The 24,082-nt window shown below is 49.6% G+C and overlaps 1 protein-coding gene across 3 annotated transcripts in view; it reads right to left on the bottom strand.

Annotated features, from left to right (window-relative positions):
- B3GALT5 (beta-1,3-galactosyltransferase 5) overlaps positions 1-13,818 on the bottom strand; it is a 53,088-nt gene extending 39,270 nt beyond the window's left edge. The window contains exon 1 of one of the 3 annotated variants that reach the window (XM_079154934.1): positions 13,687-13,818. The gene's annotated coding sequence lies outside the window, so the exon portion shown is untranslated. Of the gene's footprint in view, positions 1-13,104; positions 13,232-13,686 lie in introns of those variants that run through there. The other 2 variants (XM_079154931.1, XM_079154930.1) reach the window with 2 other exon arrangements.
- Positions 13,819-24,082: the final 10,264 nt, after the last annotated feature.

Raw genomic sequence — 24,082 nt, forward strand, 5'->3', positions numbered from 1 at the left:
CGAAACAGTGCCATCCTGCCAGGGAAACAGGAGGCACAGACCCGCCAGATGACGGAGGCCATCCCCGACCTGCACAGCGCAGTCCCCGTGTGAGTGAGCTTCTCCCATGGGCTCGGCCAGTCAACTGAGTCTTACGGCAGAAGCACAAACAGGACTTCCAGGAGAGGACAGGTGGGGGGGGAAAGAATTCCGAAGTCGTGGAGCAATGGGTCTTGTTTGCAGTACTGACTGACCACCAGGAGTAAGTGGGCACTTTGTCCTTAGGAAGGCTAAACAAGGGTATCCCCAGAGTTCCAGCTGCTATGATTCTCCAGGGAGCATGCCACCAGCGCTGCCCCCCAGGGGCCGCCCCCTCCACTGGCCTCAAAGTCAGCCCAGGAGAGCGAGGCCATCATGAGGACATTTTCCAACACGGAAACAGAAGCCTTGCTGCAAAGTGAGGAACAGAGGACTCACAGGGAGTTGGTGGAGGGAAAACAATGGCTGACAGAACCCCACGGACCCAGGACCAGGCGCCAGTGAGCTAAGCCCACCTGCTCAACCACTACTATCAGACTGGAAGAAATTCAGCCGTAGGCAAGTTAAGCACAACCCAGAGGAAAGGAACAAAGAAAGGCACACGGAGAGACCTAGAAGCAGCAGGGGAAAAAAGAAAGAAGGCAGCCGACCCATAGCACAGCTACAAGAGACTAAAGAGACTGGAGCCACAGCATCAACACCACACAGCAGCCCAGCTCCACTCAGAGCAAGCCACAGAGTCAGCCAAGGAGCCCTCACCACATGAAGGGACAAAGGACATGTGAGACAGATACTCAATGGAGTATTACTCAGCCATAAAGAAGAATGAAACGATGGCACTTGCTGGTAAATGGATGGACCTAAGACTATTATGCTAAGTGAAATAAACCAATCCCAAAAAACCAAGACCAAATGTTCTCTCTGATATGCAGATGCTGACACACAATAAGGGGGAAGGGAAAAGAAGTTCACTGGATTATAGACAAGGGGGAATGAAGGGAAGCGAGGGGGATGGAATAGGAAAGACAGTAGAATGAACAGACACCACGTTCCTGTGTTCATATGTGAATACATGACCAGTGAAACTCCACATCATGTACAACCACAAGAACAAGATCCTAATTAGACTAAGTTATGCTCCGTGTATGTATAATACATAAAATATACTTTACTATCATGTATATCTAAAAAGAATAAATAAAAAATGTAAAATAAAAATAATACCACACAGCAGCTCACCATACAATATTACAATATAGGTCCACATGAACTCAAAGACCCCTGGCAAGGGATCCTCATAACATACAGCCAAAAACTGACCATATCATAAAGATTCACTGTATTTTTACACATTCCTCTTAGAAATATATAATCAGGCAGATCAAAGATCAAAAATAATAATGATTTAACAAAGAAAATTAATGAACTTCATTTAGTAAATGTGTAGAGAATATTTTCAATTGTGCGTGGACCATATATATAGAAAAATCAACATTAAAAACATGATAGGTAAAAACATGTTTTAAAACTTTTAAATGTACTCCTGAAATAACTCTGGCTTAAGAGAGAAATCACAATACACATTTTAAGCCAAATAACAAAGAAAGAACAACTATGGAAACCTGTGTAATACACTAAGAATTATTTAAGAATAATGTTATTGGTCAAAAATAAAATAAATTAATCCAGCATATAATTCAAAAGTCAGAGAAAAGAACAATAAAATAAACATTTAACAGATAAGAAAATGGAAAAGACAAGGTTATGAGTACCAAGTAATGACATAAAGAATAAACTAACCAGAGGAAAAAATCTAGAAACTCAAAAACCTTTCTTTGAGAAACGTTAATAAAACAAAGCTCTAGATGTAACACGGGAGGAGAAAAGGGAACAGAGAAACTACATCTAAAACAAAATCCGCCACCGCACAGAAAGAAAAATCATTCAAATTATAAGCAGATACTGTAAACAATATTATGTCCATGAATCTCAGAACTCAGATAAAACAACTGTGTACCTAATTATGAACTAACAAAGTTCATTGAAGAAGAAACAGAACTTGAACAAACAAATAACAATTAAACACAATGAACCACTAACCAAAAGTCCACCTACCTCTACTCCAAAAAGAAAAATCCAGAAAGATTTAGAGATTTAGAATTTTTTCAAATGTTAAAGAACAACAACAAAAAATTTTAAATGCTTTTTTGCACAAACTGCTTCAGAAAAAGCAAATACTCAGTAGCAGGCGAGGACAGAAAAAAAAAAAAAAAAAACTCTTGAGCACAAAAAGAATATCCCTAAATAATTTATAAGAAATTTGTTGCGGCTGGGGAGATAGCTAAGTGGGTAGAGTGCTCGCCTCGCAAGCACAAGGCCCTGGGTTCAATCCCCAGCACCACAAAAAAAAAAAAAAAAAAGAAAGAAATTTGTTAATATACTATATTAAAGGAGGAAATGAAGCACATAATCATCTCAATAGAGGCATCAAAAATGGGGAGATAGCCAGTTGGTAGAGTGCTTGCCTCATAAGCATAAGGCCCTGGGTTCAATCCCCGGCACGGCAAAAAAAAAAAAAAAAAAAAAGGAATCGATAAAATCCAGCAGCAACTCATAATAAAAAAGGAAACTCTCCTAATGTGACTAAGGGCATCCACCAAGCACCTGTGATGGACTCACACTCAATGGCAACATTCACAAGCACCACCTTCAAAGGCAAAGACTGAGACACCTTCACTCTGAGACAGCAATTGATGCCGCGGGTGATTCAGGCTGTGATCCCGGTGGAAAAAGGACCTCATCAGGAAAAGACAAATTCAGCAAGGGCTGGAGACTGAGGACAGTAAGAATAGCGAGCCAATGTTAATGTCTCAGTCACGACAGTCCAACGATGATTGTTCAGGGGACATGCACTGAGAAGTTCAGCCAAGTGCCCCAAGGATGCTTACGACTTTGCTGTAAGTCTAGAATTATTTTCAAATAAAAAGGGTTTAAAAAATTAATAAAAATCTCATTTATAAGAGCATCAAAACCTAAAGAAGGTATCTAGAATGAAATCTAACGAAAGATGTGCTACATTACAAGATGCTATTGAAAGACATTCAACAAACAATAAGTACAAATAACAAATATAATATAAAAATATATAACTACATATGCATTTATATTTATAAATATGGATATGTATAGATACAAAATAAAATGTAAATATAATAAATGAGAAATATAAAAGTATAATAACAAATGAAACAGACATGCGCTATGTGTAGAAATAACATGTTCATCAACAAAACAACTCAATATCATGAGGATGTCATTTTTGCACATGCCCAAAACAAGAGGAAGAAAGACTAAAAAGAACAAGGTGAGAACTTATCTTACAAGACACATCATAAAGATGGACCGATGAAAGCAATGTGGTGTTGGGCCAGAAACCAACACAGGACACAGTGACATTACACAACAGAGATGCCAGAAACACAGGATTTTTTTAACTCAACTTGCCAACTGAACCTAAAATTCATCTACAGAATGAATAGCTGAAAACATCATTTAAAAAAACAAAGAGGGGGCTGAGGCAGGAGGATCTCAAGTTCAAGGCCAGCCTCAGCAACAAAGAGTAAAAAGGGCCAGGAATATAGCCCAGGTAAAGCACCCCCTGGGTTCAATCCCCAGTATCAAAAAAGAAAAGGAAAAGGAAGAGGGAAAACGTGATCTATGCAATGAGACTTATAATAGTAACAATAGGACCTTCTTCCTTGTAGTTTTCTATAAGTCTCGACATGTACTCACTAAGTCAGTTGTGAGGCATAGACAAAAAACCCAATGCTGCAGCTAAACTGTGCCCAAAAATCCATCTGTTGAAATTCCAACCCCAATGTGACTGCATTTGGAGACAGAGATTTTAGGCTGCAATTAGGGCTAAGCAAGGTCACAAGTAAGGCCCTAATTCAGCAGAAAAGGAAGAGAGAGAAACGCCAGCCTGAGAAGGGTACAGGCGGGTAGCTGTTTGTGAGCCAGAAGAGGCTCCCGCCAGAGCCAGTGGGCTGACGCCCTGGCCTGAGACTTATGCAGCCTCTACAGCATGAGAAAATAAGTTTTCATTTTTCAAGCCACCTAGTCTGTGGCATTTTGTTACAGCAGTGTAAGCCAACCAAGATAATCATAAAATAGAATAAACAGCCTCCAAACAGATCCACACTGTTTAGGCAGCTTATTTGCCACTGTGACCAAAATACCTGGAAAGAACAATTCTAGAGGAGGAAAAGTTTATTTGGAGCTCACAGTTTCAGGGGTCTCAGTTCACAGATGATCAACTCCATTGCTCTAGGTCCAAGGTAAGACAGAGCATCTTGGCAGAAAGGTGTGGAGGAGGAGAGTAGCTCAGAACACAGCACCAGGAAGCAGAGAGAACTCTGCTCACCAGGGACAAAATATATATCCCAAAGGCACACCCGCAGTGACCTGTCTTCCAGCCACACCCCACCTGCCTACCGTTCCCACCCAGGTAATCCTCATCAGGATCACTAATTAGGTGTCGGCTCTCATAATCTGATCACCTCTAAACTTTCTTGCAATTATCTCACACGTGACCTTTCAGGGGACATCTAATATCCAAAAAAACCATAACATGCACACACCTGATGGATGGTATTGCACATCACCAGGAAAACAATTATTGAATTAATGATCTGAGATTACCGGCTATTCATATGGAAGAATCATATCTGAATCCCTAACTCAACACACCAAAAGCAAATCAAAGGCAGGCTAAAAACCTAAACTGGATAAGCAAAACTTTACAACTTCTAGAAGAAAATATTCAAGAGGACCTTTAAAATCTTAGTACAGAAAATAATTTCTTAAGACAAAAAGCTTTTTTCTTTAAGAAAAAGCCATAAATGGGCTGAGGCTATGGCTCAGTTGGTAGAGTGCTTCCTTCCAAGCACAAGGCCCTGGGTTCAGTTCCCAGCACCTCGTTAAAAAAAAAAAAAAAAAAAAAAAAAAAAAGCCATAAAGGAAGTAAAAACCATAAAGTAATACTTAGCAAATTTCATCAAGTTAAAAATGAAAAGCGAGTATTCAATAGAACATAAAAACACAAGCCACAGATTAGGAGGATGAAGCGCAATTTATATTACTGAAATAAAGGCTCAGAAATCTCTAAATGAACTACTACAAATTGATAAGAAAAAGACACCCTAAATGGAAAACGAACACAGGACATGAACAGACCATTCACTGGAGAGGAAACCCATGTGTGTGTGTGTGTGTGTGTGTGTGTGTGTGTGTGTGAGAGAGAGAGAGAGAGAGAGAGAGAGAAGATGATCAGCTTTACTAAAATCAGGCAAATACTTCTTAAGATGATCCTAATTCACACTCATTATATTAACAAAAATTTAAAGATGCAATAATTCTAAGTGTTGGGGAAGTTATGGAGACCAGGCACCAAGTTACTGAATTACACTGTGGGTGGGGCTACCATGGTACGACCCCCCAAGAGAAAGCAGTCTTCAGAGCCAGGACATGTGGAGACACACATGCCCTTTTACCTGATCATTGTTAGGTGGCTCACACAGGTGTGCAAAGGAGACGTGCACAGGGATGTTCATACTGCAACTTTACATCAAAAATGGAACTCCTCAGAGCATTCGTGGCAAAAACCCATGAACCAACTGAGGCAGGTTCCCACAACAGGGTCTTAACAGCATTGAAAGTGAAAAACTGGAGCTACGTCTCCACGCGGAGAGATTTCAAAACCATGAATGAAAACCAGCTGAGTTTAAAGGAGCCACCTAACAAGCGCAGCTCACCAGTGGCCCCGGACAGACATGAAGACCAGCGGGGGAGAAGAGAAGATGGACAACCCACACGCTGACAATCATCTGATACGCAACAAAGGTGCCAAAAACACACACTGGAGAAAAGACAGCCTTTTTAATAAATGATGCTGGGAAACCGGATATCCAAACGTAGAACCGGACCCCGATCCCTCACCTTGCACAAGAATCGACTCGAAATGGATGGAACACGGAGGAATTCGGCCAGAAACACTGCAATAACTAGAAGAAAATGTAGGCCCAAGACTCCAACATGTTGGCACAGGAACCGACTTCCTTAAGAAGACTCCTAAAGTGCAAGAAATAAAATCCAAAACCAAAAAGGCCAATGGCATCAAATGAAAAAGCTTCTGCACAGCAAAGGCAACAATGAAGAGTGTGAAACGAGAGCCTGCAGGCGGGAAAAGATCTTTGCCACCTGCCCCTGAGATAGGGGACTAATATCCAGAACATACACAGAACTCAAAAAACTTAATGCACAAAAAAAAAAAAATTTAATAAATGGGCAAAAGAACCAGACACTTCTCAAAAGAAGAAACACAAATGGCCAACAAATGTATGAAAAAATGTTCAATAGCTGTAGCACTCCGGGAAATGCAAATCACAACTACACTAAGATTTCATCTCACTCCAGTCAGAGTGGCAAGGATTGGAAGTACACATAATAAACACTAGGAAGGAGCAGGGCGGGAGGTACCTTGCTGGTAGGCCGCCTACCACCACTTTGGAAAGCAGGGTGGAGATTCCTCCAAAAACTGTGAATGGAGCCACCATATGACCCGCTGCCCCACTCCTTAGTGTATAGCCGAAAGAACTGAACTCAACCTAGCGAGCAATGCAGTCACACCCAGGTCTACAGCAGTCCATTCACAATAGCCAAGTTAGGGAAGCAGCTCAGGGGCCCACGAGAGATGAACAGATGAAGAAAATGTGGCTTATATGCACACCATAAAGGATGACACTGTGTCCGTCTGCTGGTAAACAGATGGAAATGGAGAACATCATGCTAAGTGACATAAACCAGCCTCAGTCAAGGGCCTAATGTTTTCTCTCATATACGGAAGCTGGACCATAATAAGGGGAAAAATTAGGGGGGAATCCCATGAAAATAGAAGAGAGATCAGTAGAGTTGGGGAGGAAGGGGCTGGAGGAAGCGGGTGGGGAAAGGGAGGAACCGTGGAATCAAACTGACCAAACTGTGTTATGTATGCGGACGAACTCGCCGCAGCGAATTCCTCATTTATGAGCGTCCATAAGGCACTAACGTTAAAGAAGTACAAACGAACAGAAGGAAGACGGGCAGGGTAGAGGAAAGGGAACAGGGGAGGGAGGAGAAGAGGAAGCGCTGGGGACTGAAGTGCAGCAGATTACGCTCCACGACGCATGATCATGTCAGAATGAGCCCCAAGAGCAGACAGGACCATCATGCATTCATAAAAATCGCCTGACAAAAGAATTTCCACATTGCAGCTCAAAGCAATTAAGACAGGATGAAACCATTAGCAAACTTGAAGAGTGGAAAACCATGGCATAATTAATTACAGTTGATTCACATGTGACATGAAAACGCACGGGAGGATCAGGCACAATTCAAAACAGAGAGAGGGCAGGAGAATCGGGAGAGGACGGAGGGGACAAGGGGCTGTGGGATGCTCTCCTACTGGCTCGGAAGCGGGGCTGGCAGTATTAGGACTGACCAGGGCCGGGTGTGCTCGCACATGGCTTGTCTGTAGCTCTCTGACTGTGGCACATGAAATCCTTTATCAGTGGAAAAGAGTCATTTTAATGACTCCAAGTCACTGTCTGAATTTAGGGGCAACGGAAAACCTGACCACACCTTGAAAACAACTTTTAATTAAATTATAGGAAAAACAAATAGAGTCCGAATTCACCAATCATGATTATCCATGATGCCCAGTGCACCCCTCTCCTCCTACCCTCCAGAAACAGAAAAGCATTTAACCATGATAGCCAATAAACAATTAAAGCTCTGTGAAGAAAACAAATAAAACTCACATAAGATAAGAAGCAATAAAGGACAACTCACTTAAGTTGTCTGAAAGTCCAGCCAAACCTGCCCTTCTAAATATGTTTGACACAGAAAGAGACAGCTGAGCAAATACGCATAGAGACCACAGAAAAGATGTGTTAGTCAGCTCCGTGGTGCCGTAACTAAATGCCTGCGGAAATCAACCCAGAGGGGGAACACTTGACTTGGGGCTTTTTTTAATTTGTCCTTTTTAGATGTACATGACAGAGCGTATTTTGACATGTATATAACATGGAGTATAACTCATTCCAATTAGGATCCCACTCTGTGGTTGGACATGGAGTTTCACTGGGAGTATATTCACATATGAACACAGGAAAGTGATGTCCCATTCACTCCACTGTCTTTCCTGTTCTCATCCCCCGGTTCCTTCATTCCCCTTTGTTTAACCCAATGAACGTCTACTCTGCCCTTCCCCCCACCTTACTGTGGTTAGCAGCCGCATATCAGAGAGAACATTCGACCCTAGGTTTTTTGGGATTGGCTTATTTCACTTAGCATGATATTCTCCAGATCCATCCATTTACCAGAAAATGCCATAATTTCATTTTTCCTTAAGGTTGAGTAATATTCCATTGTATGTATGCACCACATTTTCTTTATCCACTCATCTACTGAAGGACACCTAGGTTGGTTCCATAACTCAGCTATTGTAAATTGAGCTGCTGTAAACACTGATGTGGCTGCGTCACTCTACCATGCTGATTTGAAATCCTTTGGGTATAAACTGAGGGGCGGGATAACTGGGTCAAATGGTGGGTCCATTCCAAGTTTTCTGAGGAATCTCCATACTCTTTCCAGAGTGGTTGCACCAGTTTGCAGTCCCACCAGCAATGTATGAGTGGGTCCTTTCCCCACGTCCTCGCCAACATTTATTATTACTTGTATTCTTGATAACTGTCATTCTGACTGGGGTGAGATGGAATCCTGGTTCATGGGAGGTGAGGCAGAATACAACAGAAGAGACAGGCTGTGGCAGCAGAAAGCAGATAGAGAGGGAGAGGGCAGGGACAAGATGTGCCCTTGGCGGGCATGACCTCCATGACCGCCTCTCCCACTAGGCTCCACCCTCTCAACTTTCCACCATCCCCCCAAAGCACAGGTTAGGGACCAGGCCTGTAGCACATGGCCCTTAAGGGTCATTTTAGGTCCAAATCATAAAAGAAGAGGAAAAGGACAGTGCAGGAAATGTGCAAGATGAAGAAGTCACTCTGGAAAACATAAGACTCCCAGAAGTGGGTTAGAAATGTTCACAATAACTGATCTACTGCCACAAGAAACTAAAACCAATACAACACAAAACCAGCAAAACAAGGGAACCTAGGAGATGACCAGGACACAGAACAAGCTTTTAGAGGGAGCTCGCAGACCTCAGGTGACCAACGCACCTCTGCAGAATGAGAAAGCACAGAAGCAGGAAAGACAGAGTCACAAGCCTAAGCAGGAACACAGGGGCGGCTTCCGGAAAGCACAGAGAAGCAGAGACGTAACAGAGACAGTACCAACACGGTCCCCTGGTGTTCAGCCTCTGACTCCAGTCATGCTGCCGGACCTCAAAATAATTCTGACATACCTTCTCATCAATGAGTTTTAAAACCAAGTTGTTGTTTCTTTTTTCGAAGTTCAATAAAACGAGTTTTGCGTCTTCATTTCCACACCTCATTCTTGATCAAAAGCAATCTTATTCAGCAGAGGAAAATGCTCAGAAAATAACAGGTATCAGCAGCAGTGACAGCTAGACCTTCCGTAACACTGCTCTGCAGCTTCAGCCATTCAGAACCATCAAATCCTAGGGTCAGGCGCCGTGAAATAAGTGCTGCTGGTATCTTCAACTTCAATGGAGGGAAACTGAGGCAGGGAGAAATCAAGAGACTTGCCCCAGGCTGCATATCAAGAGCCCAGGCTGCCCTGGGATTCGAACCACACATCCTGCTCCAGATCCTGAGCTCTCTGTGACGACATGAATATTCCCTCATTCCCTATGAGAAAACGCACGATCAGCTTTCATTTACCCAACGTGGACTCAAACACACTCCAGCTCTTTGTCTCCTACTGAGGATGTGGAACGATGTTCAGAATTAGACTAAAAACTCCGCTTGACGGATCGAATGAGCCTGGTGCCATGCTGCTCTCATCTCCTGATCCTGGTTTTCAACTGAAGGTCACATGAGTTTGTCAAAATCTCTGTCATCCCGCTCACCTATCACTTCACTGTGGACACTGGCCCCAGGAACCCCCTCCTTTCACTGGCAAAGAGAAGTGTGGTCCAAACCCAGGGGCAGCCAGACACAAAGGCCGATGGAGCCCCATCCTTAGGTCAAGGAGAGGAGAAGAGCAGAGAATCAGGAGACAGGGAGGAGCCCTTCCTGAGGGCCAGGAGGGAGCAGAAGGAAGAAACGGACAAAGGAGGAAAGTCAACAGAACCACCTGCACACAGTAGGCTGCAGGGCTGAGTCACCCAGTCCCGGATGGGGCCAGAGCAGCACTGCAGGCTCCTGGTGGCTAGTGATCGTCAGGGGCAGGGTGTGGCAGTTCAATGTCTGTCCGATTCCAGGAAGACCAACCCCACCTAACAGCAACCTTGGCAGTGCCACCCTATTTTAGATTAGCTCGACTTTGCAAACTGCCCCTCGTGACGTTATTCTTTGTTTCCCCCCTTTACAAATAAAGCCGCCTTTGAATGACTGAGATGCTAACTGCTGGAGTCAGCTCTTGCAGAAAAAGGAACTAGATAAACACTGGTCCCAAGAGTTTCTCAGCAACCATCTTCCTTTAGCTTCTCAGAGCCAGGAACACCTGATGGTCCTCACATAACATCAAAGTGTGGCCCAAGGACCTGCTGATCTCATTCTTTAATTAAAGTGGAGTAATGTTTAACTTGCAGGGGAATAACATGTTTATCTAAAAGAGTACAGGGACTGGCCTGGGATGCAAAAGTCAATTGGTTATCATAAGATATTTCAGCAGAAGAGAAAGCACAGACTCTGGATGATGAGACCTCTTGCCCACTGTCCATGGTGCCTCCCTGTGAAAGCCCTTTGGTGTGTTTGAGCACCTGAAGATTGGGGACAATAGTCCTGTCCATCTTCTCAGGAGCCAGTCCTGGAATAAACTGATTTCTTCCCACCAACTCTCAGCTCCCAAATATTGTCTTTGGAGCAGGGAGTAGCCAGACCTGGGCCAGCTAACACCACTTACCTGGAAAGAGAGGCTTCTTAAGGCCACTGGAACTAGGATTCAAGACCAGGATCTAGTCCTGGCAGAAAACCAAGTAGAAACCTGATCAGAAGCCCAGTCAAATGGACAAGCACACACAGGAGGCAAACGGGGCTCCCATGGGACGCAAGTGCCTGAACTCAGAGCCCAAGGCTAACCCATCCCCAGGAAGGGGACAGGGAGCGGCTGAAGCACTTCCAGGATTCGAGGCACTGGTCTGAAGCAGCAGTTGTCCCACCCGCAGCTGGCGGATGGGGACGAGGAAAGAGGGCTCTGCCTGGCTGCAAGGACGAGGCCTGTCACCACTTGAACATGCCTGGTGATGCCAAGTCTGCAGACTGGTGACATTCAGGATCAAAAGGGTCCTTGTTCCTTCAAAGCACCTACCTGAGACCTTACAGAAGAGGGAACACCTGGGTCTTAGAGAACCTTTGCACAGACGTTCCTAAGTTTCTGAGGTGACAGGGTGGGGGAGGGTCCGCTTTGGGGATGTGCCGAGTTTCCCTCCTCAGCCTCACACTGGAGTCCTCCCCGAACATCGGACTCTGTTTTTTATTTACCTTAAGGAAAAAACTATGCAGTGAACTGACTTGAAAAGAGGAGGGACTGAAAGGAGATGGATCACAGGCCTTAAGGCACAGGCACTGCTTAAAAATATCAATGCTCTCTCTCTAAAACCGAATTTCCATGTCGCACACACACCTCTCTCTCTAAAACCAAATTTCCTATCGCACACACACACCTATTTTAATAGGAAAACACCACAAAAGATGGGACATATAGATGGAGCGTGCACAAGGCTCTGTGTAGGCGGCACTGACGACGGAAACCGGGGCATTGAGGGGCACCCCCTACTCAAGACTGTAATTTAATTGAAACACTTCACTACCCACAGGATGGACTGATCAGCATACACTTCCCCACTAATGCAACTAATCAATTCCTACATCCATAAAACACTGGAAGGAGCAGCCATGTCACACCCCAGAACTCTCTGGAGCATGACATTTCCCCAGCCCTCTCCTTACTGAAATCTACCCTTCCAGCTCTTTAACCCAGGACAGACAGAATAAATGAGGGAAATGCAGAAATGGGAGGTGATGCTAATATTTACAAGAAGTTGCTATATACATAATGAAGATTTTTAAAGTTTATCAGGAAGGGTGAAAAATGATTCTACGACGTCTGTTTACTGCGGATTCGGTTTTGGAATTTGAAAGCTGAATGTGTCCCCCAAAAGTCAGAAGACTCCTAAACAAAAGTGAAACTGAAACAGGACAGGATGGGGGAAAGTTACTCAAATACAAATATTTCCTGCACATATTTACCATGCATATTATATCTGTGCACGTGCACGCAAATACACACACACACACACACACACACACACACACACACACACACCTGGTGCAGACATTGTTAAAAAGAAAAAATGCTGTTACCAGAGCCTAAGGAACCCCACTGTGCTTAGGGATGACCTAAGAGCCAGCCTTCCGTGCTCCCCGCAGCCAACACCCCTCCTGTCACTCCTCGGTGGAAGGATGGCTTTTCACCATCTTGCTATCAGCCTGGCCGCCCCCACGCGCTCTGCGGGCGCTGCCTGCCGCAGGGTGCCGGCTGAGCCGTCTCCGAGGCGCTGGTTATTCTCTCCAGCGGAGTGACGTTTGCATCCGAGGTTAATCCCCTACCCAGGTTTGCAGGCTGCCCACCCGGGAACACCACCTCCCAGCGTGCGGCGTGCGGAGCGCTGGGACTTTACAAACGAACACACTGTCACACCAAGTTCCACGACCTTTGGTCCCGAGCCCTTTTCCCCCTTAATCAACAAACGAAGAGCGAACACGGGAAAGCACGCCCGCAGTGCGCGGCCGCAGGGCCACGGTCACCTGCCGGGCACCCACGCCCGCGCGCAGCCTGCAGGCGCCGTCCGGCCCCGCGGCCCCGCGCCGCCCGCCGCGCCCCGGCCCGGCCCGGCCCTACCGTGGCGGGGCATCCTCGGCGCCGGGCGGCCTGCGCGCCCAGCGAGCTCTCGCCGCATCCCGGGCGGCGGAGGCACGGGGCGCGCGGCCGGCCCGCGGCGGCGCTGGTCCAGGCCGGGATGGGATTCGGCTCGGCTCGGCTCGGCATTGAGGAGGTGGGCGGAGCGGCGCGGCGGAGCGCACGGGAAATCTGATAGGTGAGGAGGCCGCGGGGGCGGGGGCGCTGCGGCGCGGAGCGGGCGCCGCGGTCGCCGGGTCCCTCGGTCCCCGCGGCCCGGCGGCCGGCGGCCGGACCACCGCCCGGGGCCCGACGGGCAGCAACTCTCCGCAGTGTCCCGCCCCCGGGCCGCGGCGGGAAGCGCATCTCTGACGAGCGCCAGCGAGTCACCGCGGCGGAGTTTGCTCCGATCCCCAGGCCGCTGCAGGAGTTCGCCGTCCTGCCCTCCCAGGGGACCGTCCCGAAGTTAACTTTGAAAATTCTCCCGGTGCAGAGCAGCCGGCGGGTCCCGTGCTTCCCAAACCCCGGGGACCTCCGGAACACCTGCCTCCCCACTGTCTCTAAAAAGAGACGCTATTTCCTTACAAAAGGTTTGCCTCGCCTCGGAGCGAGGAGTCAAGGTCACATAACGGTGTGGCCCCCCAATGAAGTAGGTGCTACCGATGAGGAAAGAGCAGCAAAGATGTTAAGGCACTTGTCCCGGGTCACACAGCCACAGGCAAAGCCCGAATTGACTACGAATGTATGGCAAGGAACAGCCGGTGGGGGTGGGGTGGCAGAAGATGATGCCCCACCTTCCTCTGGCAGGAAAAATAGACGGTTGCGTACATGTATGTGCGTTTTGTTTTTTGTTTTTGTTTTTTTTTTTTTCTTTAAGAGTTGAGGACTTAGCATCTGATACAGTGGTCATCTACCTGGCCCCGTTGTAAATTCCGTGGGGCCAGTTCTCAGGCCCCTACCCCTAGCTAAATGAATCTGACCTCCCTTCCGTATGTCCTATCTTCATCGCTTCAGAACAATGCCAGGCCCTGTTTCCCTGAGACTCACCTGTGATCATTTTTGCACAAAATAAAGTGGGCTCATGGGACTGGCGGAGAGAAGCAAAAATGCAGGAAGATAAGAATCCGAAGTGGGGACCTGGGGGCGGGGCGGGGTGGAGAAGTGTCTGAGGAGGAGGGAGGAGGACCCTAGCAGCAGCGGGTGGCACAATCAGCAGCCGTGATTATTAAACTCCCACGCCATTCTGCACTTCGTATGGAAGCTGCTGTTTCCTGGGGTAACCAAGCGTGCCTGGCAGTCACAGCTGAGCAGACCTAGCGGGTGCCGCCTCTGGCAGCCCCTGGAGAACAGGTACCAGGCGGCAGGCAGGAGGTGAGGTTGGGCCCTTGGAGCCCCTGCCCTCTCCCTCCCAGACCCTCAGGGAGGCCTCCTGCCGCCCCGCCCCCCTGGCCTGCCCTCCCGGTGCCTGCCTGTCAGCTACTGTTCGCAGGATAGCTGAGAGACTGACGCGGTGCAGAACCCGTAGAAAAGACTCTGGGGAGGAGACAGAGCATCCCTCTGAGGGGCACGGTGGGGGGGGATCTCCCACCGTGGGAGCTTGAGGCTCGGCAGCTGGCATGGAGGGGTGAGGCAATTACTCAGGAACTGCCTTGGAGCTGCCTGATGAGAAGATGGGAAGATGAGAGGCCAAGAACGCTGGAGGGAGATCCAGGCACAAGGGCAGCAGAAGCATAGGCCCTGCAGCTGGCCCAGGACACGGGGTTTCTGTGTGGACAGTGGGCTGGGGCAGAGATCAGGTAGGTCAGCATGCAGTGCACTGACTGCTTATCTCAGTGAACATCCCCGGAGCTGAGCTAGCTTTGGCCTGGGCCTCCAGGCACCTGCCAGGAAAGTGAACGCATCCCCCTGGGGCTCAGGGCCTGAGCCCTGGCACTGGGCTTGGCTAAACTGTTAGAGGTCGTGGGGTGGTCTGGTCTGTCCTGACACTGTGAGGGTGGGTCTCACCTGCAGGCCATGCAAACCACCTCTTTCCAGGTGTCCCCAACCCTCTCCAGAGCCTGGTACCAATGACAGTTGATCAAAACATCCAGCCTTCCCATGGGTCACTGAGACCTGGAACAGGATTCTCTACCCCCGCTCACTTAACACGTTGGCGTGGGTCTGTTCTGTGCACGGTGGGATGTTCAGCAACATCAGTGCCAGGAGCATCCTGACAAGGGTACACACAGGTTGCGACAACCAAAAATATCTCCAGATTTGCCCAAACTCCCCTGGGAAGCCAGTCATCCCCGTTGAGAACTGCCACAGCAGAAAGGAGTGGAACCAGCGCCCACGGCAGCTCCAGGACACGGTGGTCAGTACTGCGCCGTAGACTTGGCCACTCGTCAGAGTTGGGAGGCTGCACTCCATGGCAGAGTGCTGGCCAACGTCTCCAGCAGGTCCCGCTCTTCCCACCTGGAGACCCTTGCACACCGCTCCCTCTCCCAGAAGGACTTGCATACCGCTCCCTCTCCCAGAAGGACTCTCTTGACTCAGACCCCACTGCTCCTTCCCTGTCGCCAGGTGGATGGGCCCGTGCCCTGCACCGTCACTCCCTGCCTCTGTGCTATAGTCTGGATGTGACTGGGCGTGTTCCCCAAGGGTTCATGTGTTGGGAACTCAGTGCCCAGTATTTGGAGGTGGTGGAAACTTTAAGAGGTGGGGCTAAATGCAAAGGTAATTAGGTGAGGGGGGCAAGGCTGACCCCTTCCCACTCTCCAGCTTCCTGTTTTGCCCAGTGATCTTACACATGGGCTCCCACCATGACACCACCCACCAGGATGTCATACAGCAGCAGGGAGGGCTCTCAACCAAGACGAAATGGATGTTGCCACCTATCTTGAACTGTGAGCCTCCAAAACTGTGAGCTAAATAAACCCCTTTTCTTTATAAAGTACACACCCTGGGCATTTTGTTGTAGCAATGGAAAGCAGATTAATACAACCTTTAGCGTCCTTGTTCAGTGCTGCTACCTGCCATTGCAATGGACAGCTGCTTCTCTGTGCTTCTATCTCCTTTGCCAGACAAGTCTCTGGGTGCACATCCCAGCAGAGGTCTCAGCCTGGCACACATGAATACCCAAGATGTGCTTGTTGAATCAGTACGTAAGGTAACAGCCAGACTGCATCCATTGTGCCACAGCTGGATGGGTGAAGAAAACAGGTGCTCTTTGCATAGCGTGGGCAGCATGAAGGCACAGCTCGGTCCCTTCCTCCCACTCCTGCCCCAGGCTAGTGGGCACGGTACATGTGGAGGTGGGGATGTTTGCCTGCTTCTCTGGGAGGCTCAAGTCACTGCTAGCCAGAAACCCTTGCACTTCTGATTCAAGAACCTGGGTGGCACCAGCCTTGGGACTGAGACATCCCAGCATCCTCCAGCAAACTTAGAGAATGATCAGTGTTTCTCTGGGGCCTGGAAAGCGGTTTTCCCAGGGAAGCCACTATACTAATTAGAATGACTCGCCCGGAAGGCTTCGGGGCCCACGGCAGTTTTCTGAACTGTTAAACAAAGCTCTTGGTGAGCAAGGTGAAGGTCGTGGGAACTGAGAGTTGGTGAGGGAGAGGCTCCTGCTCAGAGCCTGCTGTGTGTGCCCCACGGCGTGGCCGCCTGCCGGGGTCCAGCCCTAGCAGGAGTCCATGGGTTCCACACTGGCAAACGGGGCGCGGGGAGACAGCATCGGCGATGGATGGAGAATGAAAGACACAGACTCTAGTTCTGGTGCAATCAATCCCACTTTATTCTGGGGAAGGCTGGGTTTATATACACTTTTCTTCAGGCTATGATGACAGGCTTATAATTAATAAAATCAAAGAAGTTTCCAAAGCATAGGCAGAAATTATTTTACCAAAATCAGTAACCACACAGATTACAAATATTTAATTAAGTCAATGAGCTAATACAATGTTTATTTCCTTAATATCTAAACTCTATGTGACCTAAGACTATTATTATTCTCGCGGTTAAAGTGATAGACAAATAATCTCACATGACCATTTCTACTAGGTCCATCTGATTAATATCTAAATTGCTAAGTTACAGGAGGGCAACAGTCCCAATGGTTCCCATGGCTAAGTTTTTATACTAAATAGATTACCTTGTCTTATGTAGCTCCCTTTCCCAGAACAGGACATTGTGTACCAATGTTTATTATAAGGGTGACCTATTCTTTGAAGGAAGGAAGGAACGTTGTGAAGCCTTATTCTTTTACCTTACCACTACACATAAACAAAGCCATCATCTGGATTAAACCACCCTGTAGGAGACAGGGGGAGATCTATATCTACCTTCTCTAAGGACTTGCCTTTAGGGGGTAGCAGGGCTTGCCATTGATAAAATAAGCTAGTCCATATCTAGTAGCTACTGTGGGAGGTGCTTTTTGCATACTCATGGTTGGAAAGACAAACGGTTCTGTAGCCAAATTTATATACTGCATTACATGTTCATAACAAGCACCCCAGGAAGAAGACACATCACACAGTGGTAAAAGTTTTTTACTACTTGTGGCTGGGAAGGAGTTATAGTCCCTAATGTTTTATTAATATTCTTGGGAAATTCTGTAGTATTCCCTTCACCCTCAGTGATTACTACCAAGGAATAGTATGAGTAATATAATATTAGAAACATAATGCAGAAAAAGGACCAGAGCCCGGAGGCAAGCATCCGGCATCTCCCGGGACGATGAGTCCTTGCAAACATCATTCCCCCAGTGGATCCTTGTCAAGCACTGGTTGGGTTGCCAGGCGCCCCCGCAGCCGCCGTCCTGGGCCCTCTGCTCATGGGGGCACCTGGCATGCAGGCTGACCCACCCCACATGCACAGGCTGACCTTTCCCCTCCCAGGTGGGGGTCTTCAGCAGGTGGGGCTTCAGAGTTCACCTATGACCCCTGCCACCCCAAGGGGATTGGGGGCACATGGGCCAAGTCTGGGTGGCCCTCATGTTTTAACCTGCCAGCTGTGCATGGTATAGACAAGGCTGAGGCCAGTGGCACCATGTGGGTTGGGATGCAGGTGGCACCTCACTCCTATGAGTAGAAGAACCACACTGCACTAGGGAGGCTGAGGCAGGAGGATTGCAAGTTCAAGGTCAGCTTCAGCAACTTAGGGAGGCCCTGAGCAACTCAACGAGACCCTGTCTCAAAATACAAAATAAAAAGGGCTGGGGATGTGGCTCAGTGGTTAAGCACCCCTGGGTTCAATCTCTGGTACCAAAGAAAAGAAGAAGAAGGACCAGAATGTCCAGATGATGCGGGGACTCTGAGCAGGCCAGAAAGGGGAGTCTACCTGGGAAAAAGAGATCAGGTTCCCAAAGCAAGTCTGCCTTGGATGGTCCCTGGCCACCTCTACAAAATAGAGCCCCCGGCCCTCCCGCTGCAGAAGAAGGCCAGTGACCAGCACCCACATCTGCAAAGGTTCCCTTCTACTTCATGTGTTCACGCAAGCTGTTCCATCTCGGGATTATCCAGACAGTGCAGTTCATGGCACACGAGAACCCAAGGACTCCTGGAAAGTGACCACTGGCTTTCAGCTGTGGCTGGCTACATAAACTAGCTTGCTGGCTTAGCACACCGTTCTTTGCCCAGGGCTGTGCCCTCCCTCCCTCTCCAGGGAGTTCTAGAATATCTAAACCTAGGCTGATTCTAAGGCCTCAAAAACTAAAGGTCCACCTGGAATCTTTAGGACAGAAGTTCCAAGCCAGCGAGGGACGCGACGTGAAGAGTTCGGTTACCCTGCTTCTGCAGCCTCTCCCTCGCTGCGTCAGCTCTATCCCTCAGTCTCCTCCTCTGCACAGCCCACGTGACAGAGCTGTCGGCAGGGTTATGAAGAAAATGGCACGAGCAAAGGCTGTGGTCTCCGGGGCGCTCCATGCCTTGCTTGGGTGACAGGTAATTTTGTCAATGCCTTCACTTCTGCCTTTAGTGCCAGATGACATGTAGTGAGAATGGAGCCCATGCTGTGCCCTCCGGTCCCTGGCACCTTCCACAGTGCCAGAGCTATGGTGGGCACTCAAACAGGTGGCAGATGGATAAATGAAGGGATGAGTTAGCAATTAACTAAAAAGTGAGCGTATGCACAGAGCCCAGCTCAGAGCCCCGAGCGCAGAAGCAGCCCACAGGATGGTACTCAGCACCGCTTACTGTCTTCAGTACAAATCACTGCAGCTTTTGCTCAGACCAGAAGGGCCTTCTGATAGAGTAGCAAGCGTGGTAGCAAAGTCGGTCACCACTCAGATGGTTTCATTGGTGGTAATTTTGGAAAAGGAGAACTACAGGTACTCTTTTTTTTGGGGGGTGGAGAATGCTGGGGATTGAACCCAGGGCCTTGTGCTTGACAGGCAAGCGCTCTATGAGCTGAGCTACATCCCCAGCCCTGCAGGTACTCTAGACGCGTACATTCAAGAACCATTTTCCTTTCCTTCTTTCCCTAAGTTTTCCAAGAAAGAGAGTAGAAAATATATTGCTTTTTTTTTTTTAAATGGAGCATCTTTCTGTTTGTCGCCAGCGGTACTGGCATGGACAGGCCTGTCGCATACAACCAAGCAGCACTTGGAGGGGTTGGACGTGGGTCTTGTTTTCAACTGGACCCTGGGCTTTCTGTAGAACCCCTGGTCCAGTCATCACATGACTCGTGCGATGCGAAGGAAGAAGAGTGGAATTCTAAAACAGCAGAACCTGGTTTTCAAACAAAGGCAGCGGCAGCAGCGTTACCCCCAGTCCCGTTGCCCTCTCTCCTTGGGAAGTCACGTCATCATCTCAGACGAGCCTTCTTCCTTCCACCGCCCTTGGGAGACACCCTCCCTTGAGAGGCACGCAGAAAACTTGCCAGAGAAGCTACCCACCCAGCGCTGAGGGCTTTTGATGGGTTGAAGTCACATTCACACCAAAGAGCTTTCCCTGTACCCAGAGCTCTGCAGACAGCTTGGAAAGAGGCACATCACAGAGAAGACTGCGGTCCGGGCCATTTGCCGGGGGCGACAGTCATTTGAAGTGCGGACATTCTGAGGTGTTGGCTTCTTATGTTCATTGTTCTTTGAGAGGGACCCAGAAAGACAAACTCCTCTTCAGGAGCAACAGTGGCCGGAGAGGGAGCAACTTAGCAGTAACTGACCTTGCGGGCTCTGGGCAGGGACACGAGTGTGAGAGAAGCTTGACGGGGCTCAGACGGGGCTGAGCTTGACCCATGGTTTTCTTTTTAGAAGTTAGAAGCTCCGTTTTCAAGTGTGGTGTGTCTGGACCTCCCATCCTGTGGAACAAAATAGGTTGGAGCTGTTCAGTGGAAGGGGCTTCCCTCACAGCCCCCTTCCCACCCTGCTGCAGAGAGAGCATTTTGCAGCCTTAGGGCTCTGGCCCACAGCTGCTTCCACTCTCTGGATCAGTGGAAGGGGAAGTCCCCCTTCAGTTCTAACCACCCACGTTGGTCATTAGGATCCAGTATGAAATACAGAGAGGAAGTGTGGGGTGTGGGCTCCAGGCAGCTCCCAGTGCTAAGTTCTGGGCATCCTGTGAGACCTCTGCTGCCCCCTGCAGATGTCCTTTGGTGGCTGGCTGATCAGTGTGGGTGAACAGGGACGGGCCACCAAGTGGAAGGACCCATCAGTAACTTGCACCTTGTCAGCGCCCTTCAAAGGGGACAGCTGAGTCACCCAGGGCTGGGGGAGGCCTGGAATCATCAGCAAGCTGCGGCACCCCAGGCCCTGGTGCACACGACTCGGCAGCCTGCAGGCGCCATCATTTCTCAGATGACAGAGAGCCTCCCGGTCTCCACTGGGGACGGAGAGCCTGTGGCCCTTGTCACACAGGTGTCCCAGGTCTGCAGTGGGACAGCAGGACATGTGCTCCGGCTGAGCCTGTCCCTACTGATCGCTTCATGAACGACCCAGCAGTACCACGGTAGGAAGCAGGTGCTGAGGTCGGGGCCCTGGCCTCGGCCTCCCCGGCCCTGCTCGGCTGTCCCAGCGTCCTTGGCTATTTTCTGTTCCACTGCAGATGCAGGTTTTTGTTTTGGTGTGCTTGTTTGACACCCATGTCTTTTCAGAAGCAGTTTTGATCTCCAAAATAAATTTAAAATGCTGGCGATGCTTAATGCTGGAAACACTGTGACCCCCAGCTCTCTCTTCCAATGATGGGTTTTATTGAGAAACGTCTGGGGAAAGGATTTCATCAAAGACAAGGGGAGAAGTTATCTCCTTAGAAGTGAAGGCGCCAGCTGTTGTGATAAGCTGGCTGCCTACAGTTCTCCTCCTGAGCTCCGCTAACTCAGTTCCTTCTCCGAGGAGTTCTGCGAGGTGGGTGCCCCTGTACCCATCTTACAGATCAAAAATCAGAGCCCCAGAAAGGTGAAATCATTGTTCCAGGTGAAACCAGCCTGGGCAGAGAGGACCACATGGAGTGTCCAGGGGGCACATCGCCTCTCCAGCCACCTCCTTCCTCCTCGCCTTCCATCACCCGTGTTATCACATCTACAGCTCAGAAGAGACCAGGTCCACGGGCCTCCTCTCTTCAGCTGGGAGGGCGGGCAGCCTGCGGACTTGGCAGAGAGTCATTTCAAAGGAGGAAACCCCGACAGCCGTAATTAGCCACTGTGCTGGAAGCCAGATGAAATGCCTTTAAAAAAAGATAAGAAACTAATTACCCTACTTTCATCGAAGGCAAAACATCAAGAAATAGGGTGAAGAGTGGTAAGAAAAAACTAGAGAGCAGGTAAAAATGGAAAAGGGAGATGGACTCGAAAGGGGGCAGGGTCTTCTCTGCAGGGCCGGGAACCCCTGTGCACCCTTTCCTGTGGGTCTCCTCCCCGCCCGCCTCTTTGGTGGATCGACAACGTGACTTTCAAAGGTTTGCACGGTTTGTGTGTACAAAAGCCTGTCCCCAGATGTTAAAAAGCCGTTTAGCGAAGAAAACACAAAACAGTCACCCAGGTCTCACGGCTGACATCCTGGGAGACCCTGTCTGGACCGTGTTCTGCCTCAGGCCTTCTCAGAGCCTTTGTAGTGAATTGCACAAGCCCAGGAGAGCAGGAGGAAGCAGCCTTTCCCAAACTCGCCTGATGCTGAAATGCGTTTTTTAAAGAACCTGCCATGTGATGATGTTTCCAGAACCCACTTCGGGTCGCGTTGTTCTGAAACTAAATGGAGATCTGAAACAAGTAAGTCGGGGGCGATGCCTCTGCTCTCCCTTCCCTTACCTGGGATCCATGTCGCCATGACACTCGGGTTCACGAACTCAGAAAGAGGAAGCTTGCCAGGCCGGGAACCCAAGAGGTGGAAGTCCCTGCACACGGTTGAGCTTGACGTAGGTGGAGCCAGACCCCACGGTCCCCAGGAAACAACTGCCACGCTTGGAAATAAAAGTGTTCTCAGTCCCTGTTTTTCCAGGGACTGGAGCCCTCTCTCCCTGGCGCAGGAGAACACGCGCCTTGGCCCCTCTGCAGCGCCTGCAGGCAGCAGCCCGGGGACACAGCGTCAGAGGCCCCGCCCAGGACACCACAGGAGGAAGAGCGTGCCAAGGGTTGACTGTCCCCACCAGAACCCTCGGGGAAAGAGGGCACAGGTGTGGAAATGCCACCCGAGCCACACGGCTCCCGCCACAGACAGGGGTGCACCCTGTCGCTCCAGGCCACATGCCTCCCCCGACCACATGGGCACGCCTCCTCGCGACGCTTCTGACAATCACCAGGGCTCAGTGCTGGCAGAGGGCAGGGGAGGGGTGGGAAGCCAGAAGGGACAGGCGCCTGGGGTGCTTCCCACCAGCTCCCCCGACCCGCTCCCGCTCCGCCCCTGGCTGGCTGGAGGCACGGTCCCTGTCCACCCGACCCAGGGCAGAAGCCTGATGTCCTCTCACTCCTGCCCCAGCCAGCCCATCTTTGGAGTCCAGCTGCCCTTGATCCAGCCCAGGTTACTCCCCACAAAGGTGCTCGGCAGCTTCCCCTAGACCGGCCTCCCTCTGGCCTCTGCTGGGAGAATTCCGTCTAAGTAAGTCAGGTCCTTCCTTAAAAACCATGATGGCACCGGCCAGAGGCAGGCACACGGAAGGCCATCCATAGTCTGGCCGGCAGTTGCTCCCTCGCCTCACCTCGGTCTGAGAACTGCTTGGCCTCTGTCACCAGCTGTGACACTCGGCTCTAGAATTATTTACTCTTGTCCACCCCACTCTCCTTCCCCGGGTCCCTGGAATACTCCTAATCAGCTGTCAAAACCCCGTGTGTGTGCCACTGTCTCTCCCTGGCTCAGGTAGCGACTGTCCCTGGGACACTTTTGGCCTGCCCTGCAGCAGTATTCACCACCCTGCACGTGGGGGCTACACCCTCAGCTCACGCGTCTGCCACCCCGCTAGGGGAAAGGACCTCATGTCACTATGTCCCCAGCTCTCGCATGGTGTTACCAGGTAGGTGGTAACTGGTGCACGCAGGGCACTGAGGCCATCCCTGCCTGCGTGCTGTGATCCCGGAAGCCAGCCCTGGCATCATGACGACTGCGGAGGGAGGAAAGAGGCCGAGGTGGCAGCTCCTCTTGGTGTCCTTGGTTTCTCTGCCCCGTGCCTGGGAACTGCCAGCCTCAGTCATTCCGACTCTGAGACCCTCGCGGCGGAGGGTCAGGCGCAGAGGCAGGAGCTGGCGCAGCTGCCGGCCGGTGAAGCCGGAGTTTTGAGATGAGACTAGATTCCCTGCTTTGCCCATTTCCTCTGGGTTCTTGTCTCATAAATTTTGAAGATCACGGACAGTCGCAGAAGGGAAGAGTAACGGAGTAGGATTTATGTAGGTGAGAAGAGAGAGACCCATTTCCCTGTGCCGGCCCAGGAGCTGCAAAGGCATCCTGGCTGCCATCCTGTTCACTTGCTTCTCCTTCCTGAGAGGAAGGGTTCACCCACCTTCCCTGGGTTCACCCAGCTTCCCTTTTCACCTCTTGGACAGAGGAGTTGGCTGGAGGTATTCCCGCAGGGGGGCTTCG

The sequence above is a fragment of the Sciurus vulgaris genome (genome assembly GCF_902686455.1).
Source record: "Sciurus vulgaris genome assembly, chromosome: 10".
Lineage (NCBI taxonomy): Eukaryota > Metazoa > Chordata > Mammalia > Rodentia > Sciuridae > Sciurus > Sciurus vulgaris.